At 38.6% G+C, this 21,289-nt stretch overlaps 1 protein-coding gene across 18 annotated transcripts in view; it reads left to right on the top strand.

Annotated features, from left to right (window-relative positions):
• The window catches only part of SOX5 (SRY-box transcription factor 5), a 1,143,569-nt gene that overhangs the window by 544,580 nt on the left and 577,700 nt on the right, over window positions 1-21,289 (top strand). For 12 of the 18 annotated variants that reach the window (XM_069581248.1, XM_069581229.1, XM_069581234.1 and 9 more), the window contains one exon: window positions 12,120-12,161. The exons of the other annotated variants lie outside the window; for them this stretch is intronic. The gene's annotated coding sequence lies outside the window, so the exon portion shown is untranslated. The remainder of the gene's footprint in view (window positions 1-12,119; window positions 12,162-21,289) is intronic. 18 annotated transcript variants of the gene reach the window in all.

The following is a 21,289-nucleotide window of genomic DNA, read 5'->3' on the forward strand; positions in this document are numbered from 1 at the left end:
AGACTGTTTCCAAATAAGATAAGGAGTACATCAAAGCTGTATGTTGTCACCCTGCTTATTTAAGTTATATGCAGAGCTGGGGTGGAAGAAGCACAAGCTGGAATCAAGATTGCCGGGAGAAATATCAGTAACTTCAGATATGCAGATGATACCACCCTCATGGCAGAAAGCAAAGATCTAAAGAGCCTCTTGATGAAAGTGAAAGAGGACAGTGAAAAAGTTGGCTTAAAACTCAACATTCAGAAAACTAAGATCATGGTATCTGGTCCCTTTACTTCATGGGAAATAGATGGGGAAACAGTGGAAACAGTCCCAAAATTTATTTTTTTTTTGGGCTCCCAGAATCACTGCAGATGTTGACTGCAGCCATGAAATTAAAAGACGCTTACTCCTTGGAAGAAAAGTTATGACCAACCTAGACAGCGTATTAAAAAGCAGAGACATTACTTTGCCAACAAAGGTCCATGTAGTCAAGGCTATGGTTTTTCCAGTAGCCGTGTATGGATGTGAGAGTTGGACTGTGAAGAAAGCTGAGCGCCGAAGAATTGATGCTTTTGACCTGTGGTGTTGGAGAAGACTCTTGAGAGTCCCTTGGACTGCAAAGAGATCCAACCAGTCCATCCTAAAGGAAATCAGTCCTGAATATTCATTGGAACGACTGATGCTGAAGCTGAAACTCCGATACTTTGGCCACCTGATGGGAAGAACAGAGTCATTTGAAAAGACCCTGCTGCTGGGAAAGATTGAAGGTGGAGGAGATGTGGATGACAGAGGATGAGATGGTTGGATGGCATCACAGACTCAATAGACATGAAGTGAAGTGAAGTGAAGTCGCTCAGTCGTGTCCGACTCTTTGCGACCCCATGGACTGTAGCCTACCAGGCTCCTCTGTCCATGGGATTTTCCAGGCAATAGTCCTGGAGTGGATTGCCATTTCCTTCTCCAAGGGATCTTCCCAACCCAGGGATCTAACCCGGGTCTCCCGCATTGTAGACAGACACTTTCCCATCTGAGCCACCAGGGAAGTCCCAATAGACATGAGTCTGAGAAAATTCTGGGAGTTGGTGATGGACAGGGAGGCCTGGCATGCTGCAGTCCCTCGGGTCGCAAAGAACGGGACACAACTGAGCGACCAAACTGAACTAAAATATCCTATTAGCAAGAAAGCAGCAGATTTATGTTGGAGGGTAAAAAACAATGCAATCTAAAGAGCAGAGACCAAATTTCTTGGAGACCAAATTTCTTGGACATACTATAGTCATTAAGATTTCAGCATAGGGCACAAAACTTTTGAGAGAATTGTGATAAAAGTCTCAGATAAATTGTGAAAGCTAATTCGAGTGTGGTTTGGAAGGCTTTGGGATTTTCTTTTACAGGTACAAATTTTGTTCATGTGAAAAAAAATTAGACTGCTTAAATTGAGCTTTATTTGGTTATTTACAGAAATAAACATTGAGCATGACACCAGGTTTGTGTGGGAGTAAGGTAAATTTGGGCTCAATGACTGATGTAATGTTTGAGTATAAACATTAGATTCCATATTGCAACTGTCTGTCACTACTCTTGTCATTAATCAAATAGGTTCTAAGATGTACAGCAATGTTTAACTGTATTTAATATTGTTAGTTTTTATAATCACTGCTGTAGCTATCCAGGTGCAGATGGTAGCTTCTTTTTTTTCTTCCTGATTTAAGATTGTGAGATCATTCACTGTCTTTCTATAGAATTAGAATCAGATACACAGGTCGGATTTGATCTATGGAGTTTGGTATCATCTATGATCTAGTGGAGATGTAGAATTTCAAAATTGTTTGCAGATGGTGATTGCAGCCATGAAATTAGAAGACACTTACTCCTTGGAAGGAAAGTTATGACCAACCTAGACAGCATATTCAAAAGAGACATTACTTTGCCAACAAAGGTCTGTCTAGTCAAGGCTATGGTTTTTCCTGTGGTCATGTATGGATATGAGAGTTGGACTGTGAAGAAAGCTGAGCACCGAAGAATTGGTGCTTTTGAACTGTGGTGTTGTAGAAGACTCTTGAGAGTCCCTTGGACTGCAAGGAGATCCAACCAGTCCATTCTGAAGGAGATCAGCCCTGGGTGTTCTTTGGAAGGAATGATGCTAAAGCTGAAACTCCAGTAATTTGGCCACCTCATGCGAAGAGTTGACTCATTGGAAAAGACTGATGCTGGAAGGGATTAAGGGCAGGAGGAGAAGGGGACGACAGAGGATGAGATGGCTGGATGGCATCACCAACTCGATGGACATGAGTTTGGGTGAACTCCGGGAGTTGGTGATGGACAGGGAGCCCTGGCATGCTGCAATTCATGGGATCGCAAAGAGTCGGACACAACTGAGCAACTGAACTGAACTGAACTGAAAGTGTTGAGAGAAGAGGAAACAAATTCATATGATTTTTGTGTGTAGCCTGATGATACATCAAGCACACCTATAATCTCATTAGTAAATGTCTATGATCTTACAAGTAAAAAGTGGATTTGGGGGAAAAAAATGGAGGCAGTTAGTTAGGTGAACTTATTCTATATTTGTCTACATTGAACTTTGATGGAAACAAAGATAGTTATGTATTGAGTGCAAATTAATATATATTCAGCATCTTTATAGTAAATGGTGGTGGTTTAGTTGCTCAGTTGTGTCTGACTTTTTCTGACTCCATGGCCTGTAGCCCACCAGGCTCCTCTGTCCGTGGGATTTTGAAGGAATAATACTGGAGTAGGCTGCCATTTCCTTCTTCAGGGGATCTTCCCAACCCAGGGATTGAACAACCCAGGTCTTCTTCATTGCAGGTAATTTCTTTAACCACTGAGCCACAAGGGAAGCCCCTTAGTGGTGTTTAATTTCCAGTGAACCAAATTTACTTTAAATCTCACGGATTAAAGACTTAAGCTAGCTTTTAAAGACAAGATATTTCATAAATTTCCATGTTATCACCATTGTAACTGGTACACTCTGTAAGAGTCATGTTATAAGGGACTAATTAGAAAAAAGGAAATACATAGGCTGGTCAAAAGTAACTTCTTAGACTACTATGATTTTATTAGAAATTTATGAAGAAGTTGTCTGATAAATTTGTCAAGAAGTTTCCTCTATGTTCAAGTTTATTATTTTGCCTATCAAATAGTCAAAAGCTGAGAGCAAAAATAAAGTAGAAAGGCAATAAATAATTTTTTTAATTGTATTTATGCATGGTTTACAAAACCAATTGCTTAAATTCATTGTGTGTGTATTTTTCTTTTAAGAAGAGATCAGAAGTGTGCAATCAGAGCACTCTCTAGGTAACAGATCTAAATTTGAATCATTATTGAAAACTTCTGTTTTCTAATACAGATGTTCATTTGAAAATGATAGATGGTCCTTCAGGAACCCAGAAGTGTTTTCATAGATTCTCATGCCTAGTTGGCAGTTTTATTGAAAATGACTGTAAATCAGGAAAGAGAGCTGAAAACACATTTCATGTCATCTTTAAAGAAACTGTAAGTTATTGTCGCAGAAAATGAAGAGGCCATTTTTATAGAAGATAGCAAGATAAGATGTTGAAATGGATAGGGGGAAAAAAAAAAGACATGTTTCGAAGAAGTACCTACAAGAGTTACTTGTTAGTTACAGTATATATGGCAGGGGTATGGAAGATAAAAATTAAAGTTGTCTATGAAGTCCAAAGTGTAAATGAGCTTTAGCCCATTTACATGTGCAGCTTCTTCTTCTTCATTTTTTTTTCTTTCTTTTTTTTTTCTTTTTTGGTGATGGTGATGGTGTGCTTCTTTTACAAGATGTTTATTCACTGGAAAAATGAATTTGAGCTTTTATACTGTGCTTCTTCTTCTTCTCCCCTCCCCCCTTTTTTGGTGATGGTAAGTGTTCTTTGACAAGATGTTTATTCACTAGAAAATTGAATTTGAGCTCATATAGTGTAAGAACCAGGTGAACTCCCATTCTCCAAATGCATCTGTTGTTTGCTTCTTCCAGAATAAATATCACAATTCTGGATGAACAACAGCTGGAAGGCTTGCATGTAGTTCCATTCCTCATGGGTCCACAGGATGAAATCACTTGTGCATCACTGACAGTTTCGAATGGAGAAGAAAAGTGCATTCCATCATGATATGTCACAGAAAAATCTTTTTTAAAAACTATATTTTCCATTTTTGAGCTGTACACTTTAGTATAGTGAATGAGTTGAAAGACGTATCTTACACCCCAACCTTCTCTAAGACTTATTTTTGCTTTTTTTCTTTTAGTAATACTTTCTAAATTAATGTGTCCTAAGTACCAAAGTCTAGTTCGACAATGCATTCAAAGTACAAGCTGTTTGATCACTGTACTGCTAATATTTGTATGGGTATCTTTTAAAGCGTGTAAAACTTTAATATTAATGTTTCATTTTATTTTACTTGTTCAGCTGAGGAGTAGGTTTTCTTTGGCAACGTCTCATGGAGTAATGGGTGAAACAGTGCTAACAGACAAAATCGTGGCCTGGGAGTTAGTGGCTGTGGCCATACTTAATGCTGCTAAGGAGCTTTGTGGCCGTGGGTCAAGGCTCTCATCTCCTTGTGCACACTTCCTCCTTGATCAAATGGAGGGTTAGCTTTGGATGATTTTCTTTTCAAACCTGTGAGCCTGCAGTGACTTCTAAATAGGTCTCAAGTTTCTTGATATTTGCTGCCATCATTGTTCGCTGGTATTTCTGACTTTCACTATAGATACTACCAGTTCCATAAATTTTGGTAGTTGAGTATATTTAATGATTTACTTTATCATGCAAATCTTTTATATGGCAGTCTGTTTTTGCATTCAGGAGCATACATTAGTTGTCACTGCTCTTTGCAGCATGGATAAACTTATCAGATTTAGTTGCAAACATATTTAGAAACCATGCCATGTGCTTGATTCACAACTGAAGAAATAAAACACAGCTAACACATTAATGGGAACAGAGAAACCTGAATTCCAGTCCAAAGTTTAACATTAGCTGACTCTGGGTCTTTGAACAGGTCACTTGTGTTTCAGTTCATTCATCTCAAAAATAAGGCGAAGAGGGAATTCTTTGGTGGTCCAGTGGTTAAGACTTTGCCTTCCAACACAGGGCGTGAGAGTTAGATTCCTGTTTGGGAAGCTAAAATCCACATGCTTTGTGGCCAAAACCCCCCAAACATAGAACATAAACAATTTGTAACAGATTCAATGAAGACTATTGTAAAATGGTCCCCATAAAATAAGGGGAAGAGACTAAGTAATGTCTAAGATTTCATCTGACATTCAGGTTCTGTCATTTTTTTTCTATAAATGTTATCATCAAAGTGATAAACAAATTTGCTTAGCATTTTCATAGCCTACTCTTTCTCAAGCATTTTTAATCCTCTTTTAATTCAGTGATGTAACACACATTTATTGACCACTTACTGTAAACTAAGCACTCTGAGTCAGAAAGTACAAGATTTGAATACAGTTATTATTTAAAAGTGGGCAAATCTTCTCACCTTCTTGAGCCATCTGCAAAATGAAGATAGCAATAGCTGCCTTACAGGGTTGATAAGAGGATTAAATAAGGCAATAAAGTCAATAGCCCAGTTCCTGCCAAATAGAATGGGATTGATATTCTTATTAACAATGTCTTATGCTATGCATTTAATTTTAAACCATTAATCACAGGGCATATTTAATGGTCTATACAATATAAATATAGTAGAATATCACTTGAGTGTAATGGATTTAGAATTTCAGATGCAATTTTATGTTGATTGAGTTTCTTATCCTTTCTTTTGGAAACCTGGTACAGAAATACTTATCTCCTCTTGTACTTAGGATTAACTGAAGTTAAAATGAGATAAGGCAAGAAAATTTGCAACGTAGTATTTGGCATGTAACACTTGAAGATGTTTGTTTTAGGCAAAACTTCCCAGGTGGCTCAGGCAGTAAAGAATCTGCCTACTATGCTGGGGACCCGGGTTTGACCCCTGGACCAGGAAGATCCCTCGGAGAAGGAAAATGGCTAACCACTCTAGTATTCTTGCCTGGGAAATCCCATGGAAAGGGGAGCCTGGTGGGCTACAGGCCGTGGGGTCACAAAGAGTCAGACACGACTGAACGACTAACGCAACTACTACCTGTGGCAATTAGGCAAAATCAGTCTAGTTTTGCTCCAGACAAAATTTATCCATGCATTCATTACCTATGGTGGAGAATTGACTTGAGAATGAGTGGAAATAAACCATCTGGGGCAACAGAAATATGTTATCTCTTAACCTGAATGTTATTACATAGATAAGTACATAGGTAAAAAATTCTTTTAGCTGTATTAAGACATTTCATTGTACTGAATGTAAATTATACCTAAAAATATCCATTTTATCCCAACACATAAATGCTACATTATATTTTATAGCTAGGAAATTATCAGTTAATAATAATGTTTTTCTAATGCCATAGCTAAAATGTTACTCTCATACAATACTTTTTTCAACAATACATAAAAGTGAAAAAGAGCACCATGATTCCTTGAAGCCCCTGGTGCCTGAAAGTTGTTGGAGGAACACTCAGCGGTTCTATGTATTTCACCACCCAATTGTTTCAATTTGGCACATCATATTTTAGGATATTTATTGCCTGCTTACTTCTGAAATCTATTCTTTCCCCGGTGTAGACAAAACTGTACATCATGGAGTATTATTCTTATGAGGGCCTGGTCAAAAGGACCTGATCAGTCCTCTGGCCTCTTTCTTCATGTATTTATCTGAGATGAGGACTAACTTATGACTTCTTCCAATCAGCCTTTATTTAGGATCGGGTCTGTAGGATGGAGTGGAAATGGCGGGGGCGGGAGCGGAAGCGAAAGCACAAATATATACATACAGTGTGTGAAAATAAAGAAAGGCATCTTTTGTTACAGCTGGTTGCAAAAGAAGTTTCTGCTTGCATGGCTGAAGATGGTATGAGATTAGTGGGGTTGCAGCGTTGTCAGGACAAAGACAGGCTGTGTGCGAGGGATCAGTGTGTTTGTTCAGCAGAGCTTTCTCTCCAGTTGTTGACAGATTTAACTGGTGTAATGTCAGGCCTGGCTAACTCCTCCCCATGATTGTCAAGAGGCAGTCTTCGCAGTAGTAAATGGCCATGTGGAGTATACCATGAATTCCCTATTTGTGTAGTAGCTGTAGCTTAGGGTGGAGATTTAATATTGAATGGACTCCAGATTGTCTAAATTGCAATCACAGTGTTTATTTAAATAGCCTATGGGGACCATTAAAGCATTTTAACTTTTGCTCCTATGTTTCTCATGTTATGAAATCTTGAAGCACATGGGGGAGAAAAGGAAAATCCAGCCTTGTAAAAGCATTAGGATGCTAAAAGTTCTCCCTGCTGCCAAAAATGCTTCAAGAGGTTCAGTTCTCTGAGCTCACATGTAATGTGATGGATGGGATCGTGCTGTGGTCCCTAACTAGGGGATTTTCCTTATACAGATACACTCATCTGTCACAGTGTAACCACTACTGTCTCAGCTCGAGATCCTTCCCAGTATCTGATCTCACTTAGGTCTGTCCTGATTACAGTTAGTTGTTACAATGCTGCAGCTCGAAAACTGTGCAAAACTCTCTTTTAACCACCTGAAAACTGAAAGTCACTCAGTTGTGTCTGACTCTTCTCAACACCATGAGCTATAGCCCGCAAAGCTCCTCTGTCCATGGAATTCTCCAGGCAAGAATGCTGGAGTGGGTAGCAATTCCCTGCTCCAGGGGATCTCCCTGACCCAGGGATCAAACTCGGGTCTCCTGCGTTGCAGGCAGATTCTTTACCATCTGAGCCATCAGGGAAGCCCCTCATGTAAAATTAAAAGCTTAATAATTTCATGGCAACTATGTGATTAAAAAATTATTAAGCTTTTAACTAACCCGAGTTCGGTCCTTGGCTCAGGAAGATCCCCTGGAACAAGGAATTAGAACCTACTCCAGTATTCTTGCCCAGAGAATTCCATGGACAGAGGAGCCTGGCAGCCTATGGTCTTGGGGTTGCAGAGTCAGACATGATGGAGCAACTAGCACTTTCACTTTTTCCCTTTTCCATAGAGAAGAGCTATGTCTTTTATTCTTCTGGGAAATCCAGGGTGAAGGTGAAACTCACTTTGGTGTGTGAGGCCATGGACTTGCCATGCAGAGGAAACATGTCCATCTGTTTCTAAAGCAGGACTTTGGAACACAGAGCATGACTTTAGTTTCCATGCTGTGATTTAAACACAGCACAATTAAAAACACTTCACAGTCATTGTCAAAGGGCTCACAGAAAGGTCTACAGTCAGTTCCCTTCTTTAGGAAGATTTTTCTATTCTTTTGAAGATACAAAAGCCGGGGTGCATTTGAAGATACTAAGTATTATTTTCTGATTATGGCAGCAGTCTGATCCAAGAGATCTTTCTGAATCACTGAGCTCAATTTTCAACTTAAGAAAAATCCGTACTAAGTTTCTAGGGCTGTGCTAACTGCTTGGGGGTGTGTTGAAATTGGTTTCTATTCTTGAGGCTCCAACTCTAGGTGAGAGGACAAAGCATGCCTCACTAGACTAGTTCAGGGCACTTTGAGGGCTCACTAGACCAGCCCCTCTGCATCATTTTGCCTTGTGTTTATAGTGTGATAACAATACCTATCTATCTCAGAAATAAACTGGCGGTTAAGGTGCTAATGTATATGAAAGGCTTTGGCCTTTCTTGAAATAAAAATACTGTAGGAGTAGTTTTGCCAAGGGCATGAGAAAATCAGCAGTAGCATTTTGCAGCTAGGCAGTGGCCATTTAACTTGACTCAGATCATGCACAATTGAAAGTTCTTTTTCATCACAAGTTTTCTGAAATATCTTTTTATGTATCATCTTGATGTATAACTACAGGGTTAATTACTTCCAAATACATCATAATGTAGGAGTAGATATTTTCCTAATATTCTTTACATTGTTCTTTATTCCACCTTAGAATAAAAAGTCCCAGGTTTCTTTTGATTCAGTGTTCCAAATATTTGGAACAATGTTATCGGTATTCCCTTCTGGCCTGTTGTATACTTGCCTCTCATCTCTGATTCTTTTTTTAGAAACATTGTTGACAAAATCCATACATTTTAGAGAAGCCCTTTTTTACCTACTATTTTCCCTTTCTTGTCACAATAAACTTTTTTTTTAAAGAATTGATCCATAGCTTATTTATTCTCACTTTTAGTTTCCTCTTGCTTTTAACTACCTCTTCTTCACCGTATCTCCTCTCTCTTTCTTTCCTAATTGTGAAAGTATTGTGAACTATGCAAAGAAAATAAAAACTGTATAGAGGGGAGTGCAAAGAATGCTTAATCCATAAAACTGATGCTCAGTCTCAGAATAACAAGAAGCTGACCATATGTCTCCTACTAGAGGGTGATATATGCTTCCTGGGTGGCACTAATGGTAAAGAACTCACCTGTCAAAGCAGGAGACTCAAGAAACTGGAGTTCAGTGCCTGGGTTGGGAAGATTCCCTAGAGAAGGGCATGGTAACCCACTCCAGTATTCTTGCCTGGAGATTCCCATGGACAGAGGAGCCTGGAGGGCTGCACATCCATAGGGTTGTGAAGAGTTGAGCATGACTTAGCACATAGAGAGCGATACAGTATATATGACTAATTAGAAGAATCTCTGTTTAAGAGTTATACTAGATAAGAGTACATATCTCTTTTATCTGATATTCTTCTAATTTCCAGGGATATTTTTTCTAGGACTATCATCCTCCAAAAAGGATATTTTAACTTAATATATTGTTGAAAAGCACTGGAGTTTGGGACTAGAGGGGACTCAGAATTATTTTATTTTTTTGGAGCAAACTCTTGGTACTAATACTGTTGATGGTTGTTTTTTACTATATTACATTTTGCTGAGCCTGGGGACTGCTTTTGGAAGGTTTAGAAGTATCCAGGGAGGTGCCTGCCTCTTTGATTATTCATACCCAGCTCTTTATTTTTATTTGAGACATAAAATAAAAACACACCCTGGCTTCTGCTCAACCTCAACTGGCGTTCTTTTTAAAAACAAACCCCAAACTGACCAAATGGCAGCAGTACAAGTTTTTCTGAGAGTGACTCATCGTTCATGTCAATCAGAGTTCATTTATGGAAGCATTAAATTCTAGTGCCAGCCAGGCCACCTTTAGCCAAGTTAAAATGGGTTGTGATTTGGTAGGCTTGGAACAGAGGACCGAAAGGAAAACCAGAGTGATGCTATGACTCAGAAAGTGACTCTTTTTCTTCTGAATCAGAACTGAGCCACTGGTAGAATCAGTTCTCTTGGGAAGATGGCAACCTTCAGGTGAAAGGTTAAATGGAATCTCTGACCACCTATGTTCATCATGTTGTTGGTTTCAACTCTGTGCCATTTTGGATAATTGCTTACTCTTCACCTTTTCCCCCATTGCTTAGTTGCAAATAAGAGTACTTTTTTCCTTTCTGTGTGCCTTAAGACATTTTTAAGGGTGACTGTGAACTTTTAACCACTGGTACGTTTTATACCAGAGGTGGTTTTGTTTCTTTGTTGTTTTAACTGATTTCTGCAAAAATGTACCACACTTTTGCCACTCTGCCCTTCTGATAAACACTGAAAAATGTTTCTGTAGATACTTACCCTCTGGAATTTGCTGCTTATTCTATTTATGTACAAACAACATCAATTCTAGTTTTCACACTTCTTTGTTCATTCTTTTTCTTAGTATTTCTCAGTTCAGTTCAGTCGCTCAGTCATGTCCCACTGTTTGTGACCTCATGGACTGCAACATACCAGGCTTCCCTGTCCGTCACCAATTCCTGGAGGCTGCTCAAACTCATGTCCATCTAGTTGGTGATACCATCTAACCAACTCATCCTCTGTCATCCCTTTCTCCTCCTGCTTTCAGTTTTTCCCAGCATCAGGGTCTTTTCCAGTGAGTCAGTTCTTCATATCAGGTAGCCAAAATATTGGAGCTTCAGCTTCATCATCAGTCCTTCCAATGAATATTCAGGACTGATCTCCTTTAGGATGGACTGGTTTGATCTCTTTGCAGTACAAGAGACTGTCAAGAGTCTTCTCCAACACCACAGTTCAAAAGCATCAATTCCTTGGCTCTCAGCTTTCTTTATGGTTCAACTCTCACATCCATACATGACTACTGGAAAAACCATAGCTTTGACTGGATGGACCTTTGTATTTTTCTCTCTCTATTTTACTTCCAAAATGATTTAACAGGGATTAATTGCTTTAGAAAGCACTTACTGATCACCTATTATGTGTGTCTACTTCATCTTTTTTTCACTATGTCTTTGTCAGAAGCTCTTGAGTTGACCAAAAATTTGTTTGGGTTTTTCCATAATATGTTAAAGGAAAACTGGAATGAACTTTTTGGCCAACCCAAAATTTAGACTGTTTTTACTTCCATATTTGATTGATTTCTTTGTTGTTGTGTTCAGTTGCTAAGTCCTGTCTGACTCTTTGTGACCTCATGGACTGTAGCCTTCCAGGCCACTCTGTCTTCCACTGTGTCCCAGGGTTTGCTCAAATTTATGTCCATTGAGTTGGTGATGCTACCTAACCATTTCGTTCTCTGCCACCTCCTCCTTTATTAAATTAATTCAGTAGATTGATTTCTACTTCACGCCATCTTAAAGTTCAGGATTTTATTAAATCTTCCAGATACCTACATTGGTCAAATTGTGTGTGTGTGTCTGTGTGTGTTTCCTGTATTGACTCTTTTTAGTCAATAAGATCAAACTTTAAGAACATTCTACATTTCTCAGCTCTCCATATCAACTGATAATCAGGAGAGGGTTTATATCTTTTTGGCAAATTAATATGGTTGGTTCATTACAGAATTATGACCATTTTAATCCCCAGGACATTTGTTCATTCTGTATTTATTATTTTAATGCGCAATTTTTGAAATCCTATTATGTATCTTTAGGTTATAAGTTCCTTGAGGTATAATACTTTTGGAAGGAAAAAATAAAGGAATGCATGGATTAATAAGCATAGCCCCTTCTTAGGAGCAAAGCTCCTTTATAGGGAAGTTGTCTATGTTCTCATCCTACTCTAAATTAATTCAGGATTACTGTGGTTTTGTAATTATAGGTACTGAGCCTTTGTGTTGTTGGCAAAGGAGAGACAGAAAAGGTAAGGATTGATGCTCCGTGGAAATCAAGGGCCTGGGACTGAGGTGAGGAGATGAGAAGGTTGACGGTGGTCATTGTGGGCAACTGACAATTTAAAGTCATGGACTTTGGCATTGAACCTATTTAGTGATTAATCATTTTGGAGGTATCTGTCCCCAATCTTTATCTTATTAGCTTGAATATTCTCAAATCTATCATCATGCATCCCAAGAGTTGATTAGAAGCAAGTGGCTTGCCTGTGGAAACTGGACTTCTGATCTTTGATTAGCAAGAACATCACTACCACACAACATCCATATGGTTCTTGCCTTGTTCATGTCGTGGTATTTGGTACCTGCAACTAGTTCGTTCCTATTCCTTCATCTTCAAGGGGTTGGAAGACACTGAGTAATCAGACCTGGAGTCCAGAACAAGCAGCTAGTCAAGATCAGGTTCTTGAATTTAATCTCTCTGCCAATCCATTGTTGTAATTACGGTAACTGCACACGAATCTGACCATTGCATACCCTCTAATCCCCAAACTATTATACCCTTTTGTCCCTCATTGCAAAGCAAATTGCCATTCTTCATCAGGGAGGCTTTTCTATGCAACTGGGTTTAATTTTAAAATTAAAGCATTTGGAAATTAAGGATAATTACCTTCCAGTTTTCATTTTCAACCTCAGCTTAAAAATTAGTATCTCAGAGGAATGTGTATGAAATCTCTTTAGCTAATAGCCTATATTTGTGCCCTGTGTCCCTACACTCTTCTGATAAAGAGAAGTTAGGCTATAAACTCTGTCATGTGAACACATCCTTATGTATTAACAGGCATAGTTTAAGAGTGCAACGCTTCTGAGATGTGAGTTCTTGAGTCATGAGTAAGTCATGAACCCTGAGGAAGTTCATATATATATATATATATATATACACATATTCATTGTTCTATATAACAAATATTTATTGAGCACACCCTTTTTGAGTCCAAGGTATAGTAGAGAGCAAAGTGAGGTCCATAACCATAGGAAGACAAAGACAGTAACCTTGTAATGTTTTAAGGAAAAATCAAGCACATTTAATTTTACTATGGATGCAAAATTATATTATCTTACACTTGTTATTACTATAAATGTTTAAGGATTTCTCATTGTTTTAATGTTATGCTTTTATGTATTTAAAAGCAGTTTGTAAACTATAAAAAGCTGGATATATAAAACATATGAGTTAGCACACAACTCTCATTGGAACTGATCTTGTGCCATAGCTACTGGATTTTCAAAAGTAAATTTAAAACATACTATCCCAGTGTATACAAGTTATCTCAAGTGCTTGAAATATTGCATTACAATCTCTTTGGATGAGGTTTGGGAGCCTGTAATTTTAACAAACAAACTAGCCAACTATAGTGCTGGCTGTGGAAGGACCACACTTTGAAAAATGCCATATTAGAGAGTTTATCAGAGGGGGGCTTGGAAGGGCCCCTCTGAGAATTGAATGCATCTCTCTTGTTGGTGCCTCCAACTCAGCAGCTGACACTGGTGATGCGTTCAGTTTTTTTAGGCCATCCCTGTGCTAGGTACAAGCTCTGTAGAGATAAGTAAGTCATGGACCCTGAGCTCAAGGATCTCACAGTTTATATACAGCATTCTAGACTTCTCTGCCATTTTATAACTAGTTGTCATGCTATCCTGTGGCATTTTCCACTTATCTGCTATTTATATACTTACATATTAGTACATTGCCACATTGATCCTGGATGCTTGAGTTTTTTTAAATTACACATAGTTGTCATTACAGATGAAAACAGAGGCTCAGGGAAAACTAGTTATATTGGCCAATTTCTGGTTATGTAGAGCAAGGACGTGGCAGAGCTCGATCCTCTGATTCTAAGTACAGAGTTTCTTTTTTTTTCTTTCCACTACATTGCATTTCTGTGCCTTGTGACTATGAGTTTAGAATTTAGAGTATTTCTTTACCTCTCACAGGTATATCATAATATCCAGAAATTCTTCAATATGTGTGCAGGTTGTTAGTACCATGTTCCCAGCCACTGAAAAATGAACTCATTCAGTATCCTTAAGTAAAGCCAGATGGCTCCATTGAGAATGGCAAGGATCTCTTGTAAATAGGATTACTTGTACATTCCAGAAACTTATGACAACTGACACATGAACTAATACTAGGAAATAACATATAGACTTGCTGGGAGGGAGCCAGACTTTGACCACCTCCACTTGAAATGTTTCTCACATTAGAGGCTCCTCTTAGTCTAACTAGTGCCATTGCTAAAGTTTATTTTTTGATTTACTATGTCTAACTGTTATTTGTCTGTTCATTCACTCATTCAATAAACATTTCCTGAGCACTAATTGTATACCAGAACAGGCCAAGTCACTAGTTATAAAATCATGAATGAGGCATGTTCCCTACCCAAATATGAAGCAAACTATATGTAATGACCACAGAGGCGTGAATAAGGGTCTTTTCTATGATTTCTCAATTCTGACAGTTACCAGTGGAAATACTGGTTGGGGAAGTGAGTGTGTGGGTGAATTCTTCAGGAAGGGTTGAAATTTGTTATAGCTACGCATCTGGCAGTACTTAAGAATTATGCATGATTTCATGTTTCCATGGGCACATGGTACATTATAACACATTATGTAATAGGCTGGTTGATAAAGCACTTTAAAATAGTATAACATTGTGCCTCTCTTTCCTCATCCTTAAATCACTGTACACACATCAGTTCTCATAATATTATTCCTAGGAGTTGTTGTGAGGATGTTTTCATTATCAGTCATCGCTGTGGTAACATCAGTCCAGAGCTGAAGAAACTGAAATGCAGAATAACTTGCCCAGGGCCACTCTACAAAAGATTGGCAGCATCGCATCTCCTAATTCTCTTTCATTTTCTGAGTCTCAGAATTTCTTTGAAAGACTTGCTAGCCTGGATATTTTGTTCATTTATTTTCGTATAACTTAGCATGGTGCTTCATATAAGGAGTAGACTTTTCTGTGGGTGGTCCACTGGCAAGCTCTTAACTCTCCAGGGCCTTGTCTTGAGGAAGATATGGTTCCCACTCTTCTACTGTTTCCTACAGAGAAACCATAGTTAAAGAGCTCTGGCCTGTATACTGAGGAGACAGGTCTTTGTGGACTTGAATTTCAAACTTTGTAGGATACTCATCAGTTTCTGTCACTCAGAAACACTTAAAGCCATTGATATTTAATCAGTCGTCCAGTTAGTTTCTTTTCTGTAAATATCTGCCTTATTCTGACATCATCTAGCATTCTTTAGCACAGACCACAAGCTAACCATGTCAAAGATCAACTGTGCAAAAACCAGGAGAAATAAGAACTAAATGTGAAGATCTTTTCAGACTTGATTCCACTCAGTGCTTCTTAGCTATGCGGTAGAGAAGCCTGGAAGAAAGGGGAAAAAAAAGCATTTCAGAGTCAGAGAAAAATTTTCTTTGCTCAGGCAGGTCAAGTCAGTTACTTTTCCCTTTCTTGTTGCTGTTTCACATCAGTTTACCAACTGCACAGTCAGGAAGGGAGTCCATCTTTTGAGTTTAGAAGCCTGTGATGTATGACTTGGTGTACATATGAGGATGTCATTTGATGAAAATTAGTTGATTCAGCTCTTATAATATTGGTTTGCTTCTTGAATATATCTTTAAGGTTTTTTCTCTCTCAAACTGCTATATTGAAAAAGAACAAAACTCCCGTTCGAACACAACAATTATTTGAAACCATTTTCCACAGAGCAAGAGAATACTTTATATAGTAATGAGTAGCAAGCCGTGTTTTAATGTTCGCATGATTGACGCAGTGGTTCACAACAGTTCCTCTGGAACCATTCTTGCTTCTTACATTATAAGTAAAGTCTGTTCAAAGAAGGGAGCAGAAGAAAGAAAGTTTCTTTTCTGTCAGGTGATGCAATGGGTATATGGCAACCATATAAACCTCAAGTGACTTAGTTATTACAAGGGACCTAATTACTGACCTTAGACTTTTGGGTGACACTGAATACTTTTCTTAGGACCAGATTGCTTAGCTTTTTGCAAAAAAAAATCCCTGTTTAGAGTTTTGCACAAAAGTTGTTGTTAAGAGTGCAGTAGTAGCGAGATGAAGTGGGGTCTTGGTTTTTATAAAATGTTATTTCTATCTGGATAATCATCTGGATATGAGACTGAGTGTTATGACTACAGCATGGGCACAGTGATAACTGGTTCTGGCTCCTCGGCAGGCACAGTGAGGCCAGTTGGAAATACTAACACAGATTGGAAAGCAAGACAAGCTGACTTTTGGTGGTAACCTTAATACTTGATGTTGTTGTTCAGTCAGTAAGTCATGTCTGACTCTTTGTGACTCCATGGACTGCAGCATGCCAGGCTTACCTTTCCTCACTATCTCCTGGAGTTCGCTCAAACTCATGTCCTTTGATTTGGTGATGCCTTCCAACCACGCCATCCTCTGCTGCCCCCTTCTCCTCCCGTCCTCAATCTTTCCCAGCATCAGGGTCTTTTCAGTGAGTCTGCTCTTCGCATCAGGTAGCCAAAGTATTGGAGCTTCAGCTTTAGCAGCAGTCCTTCCAATGAATATTCAGGGTTGATTTCCCTTAGGATTAACTGGTTTCATCTCCTTACTGTACAAGAGTCTTCTCCAGCACCACAATTAGAAAGCATCAATTCTTTGGCACTCAGCCTTCTTTCATGGTCCAACTCTCACATCCATACTTGACTGCTGAAAAAAACCATTGCTTTGACTATGTGGACTTTTGTCAGCAAAGGGATGTCTCTGCTTTTTAATACACTGTCTAGGTTTGTCATACATGTACACACATGTTCATTCTCAGTCATGTCCAGCTCTTTGCAACCTCAGGGACTGTAGCCCACCAGGCTCCTCTGTCCATGGAATTTTCCAGGCAAGAATACTGGAGTGGGTTGCCATGCAACCCAGGGACCAAACCTGCATCTCCTATATTGGTGGATATGTTCTTTACCACTAGCACCACCCAGAAAGCCCAGCCTTCCCTGAGTACTTGCTAATTACAAGTATCTTAAGTTCTTCACATACATTGTCTCTGTGAGGTGACTCATTACCCTGAGCTGGCTGTAGGTGACAGAAACCTAATTCGAATATGCTTGAAGGAAAGGGAGTGTTGTTCGTTCGCATAGTGAGTGCTTCACAAACTGCCTAGCTTTAGGCATGGTCATTTCAAGGCTTATGTGCTCTCCTTATCTCTCCTCTTTCTTTGCTTTTCTCTGCGATGGCTTCAGTTTTAGACAGGCTTTTGTGCATATGACCTAAAAAGTTCAAGCTTCTCTCCTCATAATTCTATCAGAATTCCCACATAGGTCATCTGTTGGTTCTGCCTGTATATTGAGTCCATACCTGAACCCATTCTTGTGGTTGAAAAGATAAAATGCTTTCTCTTTTTGGCCAGGGCATAGTTTGAGAATGAGGGACCAGTTGTTTCCCACAGGGAAAAAGAAAAAAATTAATGTGAAGTTGCCAGGCAGGTCAAAATAATCAATCTCCATGACACCATAGGAGTATCATTTTTTCTCATTCACAAATATAAGAACATTGCCCAAGGTCACAGAGCAAATATATGGGAGTACATGGACTATAACCCCACCTGTATGATGCCAATGCCCGTGTATCCACAAGACACCTAACGAGGTTGAGAGTATAAGACTAGAGGCAGAAGGTCTGGATGTGATTCTGACTCCACCTACCACTTACTAAACTGTGCCTTGAGGAACAAGGTAATTTGTCAAGTCTTTGTTTCATTACCTGTAAAATGAGGATAACAATTGTATCTAGTTCACAGGGTAAGACTGAAGATTAAGTGGCATCAGTGAATGCAGAGTGTTCTGCAGAGTTCCTAACATAGTATAAGTGCTCAGTACATGGTGACTAGTATTACAGTGTTTTGTTTTGTTGTTTTATTTACCACAAAACTGTAATTTAAATCATCAGTTGTTCTGACTTCACGTTTAGTTGCTCATTTACTCTAGGTAAAAAAATGGATTAATAAACCCAAGCCATCACCTGATCAAAACTCCACATTTCTTCCATTACTTAACATCGCCAATTCCGTGCATTTAATTTATTTTTAAAATATTTTGGGGATTACTTTTGTAGTCTGATACAATTAACTCTTTACCATTGCTTGATGAAGCAGTAAGTTTGTACAGAAAGGGAACCACATTTGTTGTGCACCTAAAACTGATACAATGTTGTAAAGTAACCGAGTAGTGAACGTTAGCCACTCAGTCATGTCCGACTCTTTACGACCCCATGGACTAGCCCACCAGAATCCTCTGTCCGTGGAATTCTCCAGGCAAGAAATTGGAGTAGTTGCCATTTCCTTCTCCCGGGCACCTTCCCAACCCAGGGATCGAACCTGGGTCTCCTGCATTGCACGCACATTCTTTATGGTCTCAGCTACCAGGGAAGCCCCCAAATTAATTCTACTCTAATGTAAAACGAAAATTTAAAACAAAGGGGGGACCACATTTTTTTCCCCTACTGTATGTTTCACAGTACTTAGAACTTTGTGTATACAATGTAGATATTTGTTGATTTCATTTATTATTTTTCTGTACTTTTGATTATGGCTGTATCTTGAAAGACCCCTCATAGGAGATTAGCAGGCAAGATGTGGTTCCTTTTCCTTGAAATTTATAGGTGAATCCAGATTTGAGGGTGAGGCTGGGAATCAGATACCAGAAATCTGTGGGAAGAGAAGGCATGCCCCCTCCCCAGGTGCAGAGGCCAGCAGAGAAGACTCCTTGTTGGGCCTCTAAGTAGTCCATCCAGCTTTTCTTGCATGTCTACCTCATTTTCAAATAAATTTAAGGCAGCACAGTGAGAATAGAATTTTCTTTAGCAAATGCATTAAAAATCAAACTTTGAACTAGGTAAGTAGAGTTTTCTAAATTGTTTCAATGATTTGCAATGTCCCACTGCCAAATGTGGGCTTTATTTATCCAAGAGGAAGAAAATAAGCTACTTAGCAAGATCACTCTTCTAACCACCAATCTAGCCTATTTCCTTTTAAGATAATTAAAGATTTCGGTAATACGGGAGTGTTTTGAATATGGATTTACTATCAGTATCACACAGGAGAGCTGATTTCAGAATAAGGTGCAATTTAATGCCAGAATTTCAATATTTAAATGTCTTAGAGATTAGACTATAATGATAAATATGATATGCATATAGTATTTGTATATATATATGTATAAAACATTGTATATAATTACAGAGAGACTACTTCTGTAGCAAGTGATAATTTTAAACTCCTTAAATGTTATAATAAAGTGAAACAGCATAGTTAGATTAATGAAGTGTTTCTTGAGTCTTGGTTATAGACTATTCAAAAAGGAAGCACATATTTGACATATATTCTCACAAGAATCATGAAAGGCTCTTTGACATTTGTCTTCACATTATTTGATCCTCCCACCAGAAGAAGCGACTTGAACAGAGCCTTGCTGCTGCTGCTAAGTCGCTTCAGTTGTGTCCGACTCTGTGCGACCCCAGAGACGGCAGCCCACCAGGCTCCCCCGTCCCTGGGATTCTCCAGGCAAGAACACTGGAGTGGGTTGCCATTTCCTTCTACAATGCATGGAAGTGAAAAATGAAAGTGAAAAGTGAAAGTGAAGTCACTCAGTCGTGTCCGACTCTTAGCAACCCCATGGACTGCGGCCCACCAGGCTCCTCTGTCCATGGGATTTTCCAGGCAGAGCCTTAGACACAGCTATTTAAACCACCTTTATTTATTTATTTTTTAAGGAGTTTATAACAGCAACCTGGTCAAGGTTCAAGGTCATGTGCTCTTTCCATGTGGTGAAATACTTTGGCCACTTTCTAAAGTGTAGCATTTGGACTTGCAGCCTAAAGGCTAAAAAGCCTATATCTTTTAACCAACATAAGACAATAAGTATTCCCTCTATATTTACAGAATTTTTTTTTTCTTTACAAAAGTAATAACACTAGGTAAACAACAAAGTGCTGCTAGCATTTTGGAGTTTTCAACTAATTTCTCAGCAAAGAAAATATACTGTGCCCCGGTTGTATTTAGTGTAAAAATAAGAGGAACATCCTTGAGACAGAAGTGATTTTTCTAGTAGGTTACCTACAAGGATATATATTGATTTCTAATGGTAGTACTGGCTTCTGCCTACAGATGTACATTGTGTCCAGGGGTTTAGGAAACAGAGCTTTTAATTCTTTGTAAATAGTAGCATTGTATGAGAGGGAATTTAGTTTTTTTCACTGCAACTACAAAAAATATTGTGCACGTTGGTTTAAAATGAATTGACCTTTTGTTTCAATGAGGGCGGTGTGTTACTTGTTATGGAGTGACTCCATTTGCCCATGCAAATAAGCACAAAGCCAGGATATTATCAGGCAATGGCAAAATTAAGAGGTAGGTCAGATTTAATGGAAACATCTGTCATTAACCCTTTTACAGAAACTGCCTCGGGGAATCCTTGCAGATAAAAGCTATGCTAAGCTATCTTACCTTGCTTTGCAGAGCTGCAAAGGCATGGCAATCACAACACAGAAATTCTGCTCAGGGAATGTACTTGAAAGACTGGCTCGTTTTAGAATACGGAAGAGAACAACAAGGTTTATTTCGTGTGGCATTCTCTTTATAAAAAATTTAAAGTCAGTAGAACAATTAAGGCTGCTATTAATTTTTAGATTTTACACCACATAATGTTCCCCACTGTTGGCTACATTATGTCATTCCAGTGTCATCATATTAATACCTCAAATCACAAATGAAATATTTACAAGCTATTTTCTGAAATTATGTAAAACACAAAGTTAGAAAAAAAAGTGTACCCGTATCTGCACATGGTACTCCACGTTTGCCTATGTTGTGCAGTAGTGATAAGAGAAAGTTAATTTTGCTAACCGAGCATTTATTGAAGATAATTTATGAAAGTTGCAGTCACTTGGATGCCGTTTATTTTTGTTGCTTTAAATTATCTGTTACTAATAAAAGTATATATGAGTTGATGTGCATTTGCAATGGAATTTAAGACACAACTTTAAAAGATCATAATCCTGCAGTAAACTGCATTTGAAAAACATTTTTAAGTTTATGTAAGTGAACACTGAAGT

Source organism: Ovis canadensis, chromosome 3 (genome assembly GCF_042477335.2).
Source record: "Ovis canadensis isolate MfBH-ARS-UI-01 breed Bighorn chromosome 3, ARS-UI_OviCan_v2, whole genome shotgun sequence".
Lineage (NCBI taxonomy): Eukaryota > Metazoa > Chordata > Mammalia > Artiodactyla > Bovidae > Ovis > Ovis canadensis.